Raw genomic sequence first — 7,471 nt, forward strand, 5'->3', positions numbered from 1 at the left:
GCAAGGGTCCCTGGTTCGAGCCCGGGTTGGGGTGAAGAGAGGGACGGAACCTACACTGTTACATATAGTTAAAGTGACTATGCATATATGATAAACAGAGTAGCAGCAGCGTAAAAGACGGTTTGGGGGGCACACAAAGCAAATAGTCCGGGTAGCCATTTGATTACCTGTTCAGGAGTCTCATGACTTGGGGGTAGAAACTGTTGAGAAGCCTTTTTGTCCTAGACTTGGCACTCCGGTACCGCTTGCCATGCGGTAGTAGAGAGAACAGTCTATGGCTGGGGTCTTTGACAATTTTTAGGGCCTTCCTCTGACACCGCCTGGTATAGAGGTCCTGGATGGCAGGCAGCTTAGCCCCAGTGATGTACTGGGCCGTACGCACTACCCTCTGTAGTGCTTTGCGGTCGGAGGCCGAGCAATCACCAAACCAGGCAGTGATGCAGCCAGTCAGGATGCTCTCGATGGTGCAGCTGTAGAACCTTTTGACGATCTCAGGACCCATGCCAAATCTTTTTAGTTTCCTGAGGGGGAATAGGCTTTGTCATGCCCTCTTCACGACCATCTCGGTGTGTTTGGACCATTCTAATTTGTTGGTGATGTGGACATCAAGGAACAGATGCATATCTGTATTCCCCGTCATGTAAAATCCATAAATTAGGGCCTAATGAATTTATTTCAATTGACTGATTTCTTTATATGAACTATAACTCAGTAAAATCTTTGAAATTGTTGCGTGTTGCATTTATATTTTTGCTCAGTATAGATATACGTTTTTTGAAATATTCCTCAGATTCCATTCATTTATTGCTCCCTACATTTTCATTCATGTTTTCCTCCATGAATGCGCTGCATTATATACAGGACAATGGCACCACTAGACAAGTACATGACAGAGCTGTACTGCAGTGTGTTGCAGCACTTTCTAACCTACTGGTTTATATTATTATCACTATGGTAATGATGTGTCACTGAAGGAGTGCCCAACTGTTTCTGTTTCCCTTTTTAATCCGTAAATTAATACCACTGTTCCCCTTCATTATAGGTAACAGGACACCACTGTTCCCCTTCATTATAAGTAACAGAATACAGTAAGCTACATCAGGGAAGTCATACAGTAAACCCACTCACATTTTAGCAGCTGCTCTTATCTGAAACAACTTACAGTATTTAGCGCATGCATTTTTCATACTGGTTCCCCATGGGAATCAAACCCACGACCCTGATGTTGCAAGCACCATGCTCTGCCTCTGGACTACACTCACTCACTCACTCACTATTGCCTACCTTCCATCTCTCTATTACCTTCATCCTTGACATAATGTAATCAACATGAAAAATGTTTGTGGTCTGTCCTGGTTAAATAAAGAAGTTAAAGCCTGATAGCAGAAGTGGATAGCAGAATGCCTTTCCCAGCACCTCTGTTCTCTTTGTTTGGTCTTAATAAATAGGTGTGGCGACTTTGTGCTCTACATGAGAGGCACAGAAATCCTGAATTCGAGGACCTGTGATAACATTAAGAAAAGAAAAAAAAAGTACAAAGGTGCATTCAAGTGCACACAGGGACACAAACACACGCAACATGGGCTATTGTTATGTCAGCGGGGGATAGGTTCAGAGTTGGGACTGGATCACATATATCACACATAATAACACACATTACAGTTTATGAGGAGATGTACATTACAGTAGCTGATGCACAGTTACAGTCGTGAGGTATTCCTGCTATTCACAAAGTCGTGAGGTATCCCTGCTATTCACAAAGTCGTGAGGTATCCCTGCTATTCACAAAGTCGTGAGGTATTCCTGCTATTCTCAAAGTCGTGAGGTATCCCTGCTATTCACAAAGTCGTGAGGTATCCCTGCTATTCTCAAAGTCGTGAGGTATTCCTGCTATTCACAAAGTCGTGAGGTATTCCTGCTATTCACAAAGTCGTGAGGTATTCCTGCTATTCACAAAGTCGTGAGGTATCCCTGCTATTCACAAAGTCGTGAGGTATTCCTGCTACTCACAAAGTCGTGAGGTATCCCTGCTATTCACAAAGTCGTGAGGTATCCCTGCTATTCACAAAGTCGTGAGGTATTCCTGCTATTCTCAAACGGGGGAAATTCCGAGGATTTTCAAGAAAACGAACATTGTCTCTGTATTATTAATGTCTGAATGTTATGCCCTGCTTGCTGCTGTTTCTGACTCGACTGTGGCTCTGAAGTTTTTAACATGTTATCTCTCTAGTGACTCTCTGGTGATAGCAGTGTAGCCTCTCTCTCTCTCTCTCTCACTCACCGTTGAGTGAACGTTGTGCAATGAACACTGGACACGTCCTTTATCACAGCCAGTCAGTTCAACAGTCGCCATGTTGTTTGAATTTACATGCACGAGCTACAAAATACATAGACATGAATGAATTTGTTTGTTTTGGGTAAGGTTGGTTGGATTGGGTGAATCATTGGGTTTTGTTGACCTGAGTATTAGATGGATCATATTTTGGACAGCTCTCAACCGGTAGAAGAATTAGTAGAATACTGTAATATCTTAGAATTGTGCATATACCCAAAACACAACCAGACACGTGGTGATGATTTGAGACACAGTACAAACCGAATGCACAGCTGCTGCAGTTTGAAAATGAAAACATTTGAGTTGAGGGCAGGTGGGTAAAAAGTTTACCAACAGGTAGCAGCCTATGTCAGAGAACCACACAATGAAAGTCAGGACTGGAAACGGAACACAGGTGTGGCATGTGAGCAGAGAAAGACTATCGGTGAATCAGAGGCGGGATCCCTCAGAACATTGTCAAGCAGGTGCATAGTGTAACAGTAATGATGCAGGTCCAACTCAGAACATATCCTCCTCTGACGTAACGATAGCCCACTCATATGTTAAGCATCAAAACTAGGACTCTTTCCAAGTCTTTATGCAACATTGGAAAGTGGAAACACATCTGACAGACTAATTGCAGCATTACCACAAAAATGGAAGAGGCAAGTGGAAGGGGTAGAAAGTAAGGACCTTGTTTGGAGTCCCTGCATTAAAGACCAGAACTGGTTAAAGAAAATTGTGAGAAATAAAAAAGTATACCAGTTTAATTAAAGGACAAAAACATTGACAGCTGTGCCATACAGATTGCAAAATAGTTGGTAAGAGATTTTCAATATACCGATTCCATAGCACACGGTTTATGAACTAACACACAAAACAACGCCGTATTCAAAACTTTTAGTTTTTCAATTAAAATTATTATACAAAATCCTTGCAACCAATAGGATGTCATATATTTGGGGGATACAACCATCCCAGCTCTGCAGGTTTTGCTGTGAAGAGACAGAATCATTACATCATTTGTTTTGGTACTGTCCATATGTAGCTTGTTTTTGGTTAACTCTGCAAATAGCACTGCTGGGTGATTTGAAAAGTCATAGTCAATCAATAAATAATATTGTAATACTCTAAGCAAAAATGTTTAACTTTAATTTAAAATCTGTAGAAACTATGAGAATAAAAAGGTTCATAACTTCTGTGAAACATCACAGCACAGTTGAAATAAATATGGCAAATAGAAATCAAAACGGGATGGTGTTCAGAGATAGATGGGAGGGGTTGAGGGTAGCTGAGGGATGGGACTAAAAACAAACAAAACATTACTAATTCAAAATATACTGTGTCTGTAAAATGTACAGTTGAAGTCGGACGTTTCCATACACTTAGGTTGGAGTCATTAAAACTCATTTTTCAACCACTCCACAAATTTCTTGTTAGCAAACTGTACTTTTTGCAAATTGGTTAGGACATCTACTTTGTGCATGACACAAGTAATTTTTCCAACAATTGTTCACAGACATATTATTTCACTTATAATTCACTGTATCACAGTTCCAATGGGTCAGAAGTTTACATACACTAAGTTGACTGTGCCTTTAAACAGCTTGGAAAATTCCAGAAAATTATGTCATGGCTTTAGAAACTTCTGATAGGCTAATTGACATCATTTGAGTCAATTGGAGGTGTACCTGTGGATGTATTTCAAGGCCTAGCTTCAAACTCAGTGACTCCTTGCTTGACATCATGGGACAATCAAAAGAAATCAGCCAAAAATTGATAGTCTGGTTCATCCTCGGGAGCAATTTCTAAACGCCTGAAGGTTCCACGTTCTGGAGGAAACAGGTACAAGTATCTATATCCACAGTAAAACAAGTCCTATATCGACATAACCTCATGACCGCTCAGCAAGGAAGAAGCCATTGCTCCAAAACCGTCATAACTTCTCAGGGCTACGTGGAACGCTACTGTCCCCCCCACGGTTCACACGATTCAACAGCCAGTGAAATATCAGGGCCCCAAATTCAAAACCACAAAATGTCATAATTCAAAGTTCTCAAACATACTACTATTTTACACCATTTTAAAGATGCACTTCTCCTTGATGTAACCACGTTGTCCGATTTCAAAAAGGCTTTACGGCGAAAGCATAAAGTTAGATTATGTTAGGACAGTGAAAACACAAGAAAAACCACACAGCCATTTTCCAAGCAGGAGAGGGGTCACAAAAACCATAAATTCAGCTGAAATGATGCACTACCCTTTGACGATCTTCATCAGATGACACTCCTAGGACATCATGTTACACAATACATGCATTTTTTGTTCGATCAAGTTGATATTTATTTCCAAAAACAGCATTTTAAATTGGCGCGTGATGTTCAGAAAATATTTTGCCTCCAATACTGTCGGTGAATCAGCACAACAATTTGCAAAAATACTCATCATAAACGTTGATAAAATATTAAACTGTTATTCAAAGAATTTTAGATTAACATCTCCTTTATGCAACCGCTGTGACAGATTTTAAAAAAACTTCACGGGGAAAGCACACTTTGCAATAATCTGAGTACTGCGCTCAGAAAAATACACCAGGCTATACAGATACCCACCATTTTGGAGTCATCTAAAATCATAAATAGCATTAGAAATATTCACTTACCTTTGATGATCTTCATCAGAAGGCACTTCCAGGCATCCCAGGTCCACAATAAATGTTGTTTTGTTCGATAAAGTCCATAATTTATGTCCAAATACCACCTTGTTGTTTGCACGTTCAGTAAACTACTCCAAGTGTAGGAAGCGTGCGGAAAATTTCACGAAGAAAAGTAAAAAAAAGTTATATTTATGTTCGTTCAAACATGTCAAATGTTGTATAGCATCAATCTTTAGGGCCTTTTTAACTTAGAACTTCAATAATATTCCAACCGGACGATTCCAATGTCTTGAAAAAACGTTTTGGAACACAGCTACCCCTCACGTGAATGCGCGGCAATGAACTCATGTGCTTTCCTGAGTCAACAACTTCCAACTCCTTTTGTTGGCTCTCTTTTCACCATAAAAGCCTCAAACAACTTTCTAAAGACTGTTGACATCTAGTGGAAGCCTTAGGAAGTGCAAAATTAACCCTAAGTCACTGTGTGTTAGATAGGCAAGGACTTGAAAGGACTAGAACCATCAGATTTTCCACTTCCTGGTTGTATTTTTCTCAAGTTTTTGCCTGCCATATGAGTTCTGTTATACTCACAGACATCATTCAATAATTTGCAAATATTTGACTTTGGGCCTAAGTATTAGGAAGTTTACTCTGGGCACGCTTTTCATCCAAAAGTGAAAATACTGCCCCCTATACCCCAACAGGATAAAAAACCCTAGACTATGGTTTGCAACTGCACATGGGAACAAAGATCGTACTTTTTGGAGAAATGTCCTCTGGTCTGATGAAACAAAAATAGAACTCTTTGGCCATAATGACCATCGTTATGTTTGGAGGAAAAAGGGGGATGCTTGCAAGCCGAAGAACACCATCCCAACTGTGAAGCACGGGGGTGGCAGCATCATGTTGTGGGGGTGCTTTGCTGCAGGAGGGACTGGTGCACTTCACAAAATAGATGGCTTCATGAGGAAGGAAAATGATGTGGATATATTGAAGCAACAGCTCAAGACATCAGTCAGGAAGTTAAAGCTTTGTCGCAAATGGTTCTTCCAAAGTTGTGGCAAAATGGCTTAAGGACAACAAAGTCAAGGTATTGGAGTGGCCATCAAAAATCCCTGACCTCAATCCTATAAACAATTTGTGGGCAGAACTGAAAAAGTGTGTGCGGGCAAGGAGGCCTTACAAACCTGATTCATTTATACCAGCTCTGTCAGGAGGAATGTGCCAAAATTCACCCAATTTATTGTGGGAAACGAAACGTTTGACCCAAGTTCAACAATTTAAAGGCAATGCTACCAAATACTAATTGAGTGTATGTAAACTTCTGACCCACTGGGAATGTGATGAAAGAAATAAAAGCTGAAATAAATCATTCTCTCTGTTATTCTGACATTTCACATTCTTAAAACCAAGTGGTGATCCTAACTGACCTAAGACAGATAATTTTTACTAGGATTAAATGTCAGGAATTGTGAAAAACTGAGTTTAAATGTATTTGGCTAAGGTGTATGTAAACTTCCGACATCAACTGTATATAGTATGTATAAACTGCAAGTAGAAGCCTAAGTATTGTTGTCCATTAGTTTACTCCAACTAGGGGAGGGGTGGTAGGGTTAGGGGAAAATAATAACGGAAAATATATTTAAAATATATATATATATATATTTAAAATAATATATACTGTATATTTATAAAATATATATATATGGGGGATTGGAAATGATGCAGACAATTACATTGATAGAAGCCACAATCTTTTTGCAATTTAGAAGCTGATCAACCCCCTGAAAAGAAAAAAAACACACCTGACTGGTTTTGAGTTAGCTCCACACAATGGCAACACACTGAGCCATGGGGCACACCTCAATCCCCGGGCACCAGACTAGACAAGTACAGTACTATCCTTAGAACAACTGACACAGCTATGCTCTACCTTCTGACCCTGAAACCATCTGGGCCAAACAACTGACTTCCAAACACATTAACCCTTAAGGTCGATTGACCTTAAAAAAACAGACACTGCTGAAAGCATCTGGCCACTCCCTTGGGTCTAACTCTTCATTACTTAATCCACTTATTTTCAACTCCATTAATATATAAATATAATTAAATATCATATAATATTCAAGATGAACAGGCTAGCTAGTATTATGTGAGAACTTCCCTGTGGCTCAGTTGGTAGAGCATGGTGTTTGCAACGCCAGGGTTGTGGGTTTGATTCTCACGGGGCCAGTACAAAAAAAAATAATGTAACTGGATAAACTGTAGCCTAAAGATCGGATTCACTGAGCAGTTAACACCTGCAAACTTGCTCCTGTTATATTCCAGAAAATAATCATACAAAAAACAAAATGATAAAAAGTTGAAAAAGGTAAGGAGAGTGACAAGTCGAATGTGTTTATAAAATAGGTATTTAAGCCTTGTTGAATTTTCTTTCATATAAGTGTTGTGTCTCTTGGTCAGGTACAGTCAATGACGAGAATAGTACATTTTTCGGAACT

Source organism: Salmo trutta, chromosome 12, assembly GCF_901001165.1.
Source record: "Salmo trutta chromosome 12, fSalTru1.1, whole genome shotgun sequence".
NCBI lineage: Eukaryota > Metazoa > Chordata > Actinopteri > Salmoniformes > Salmonidae > Salmo > Salmo trutta.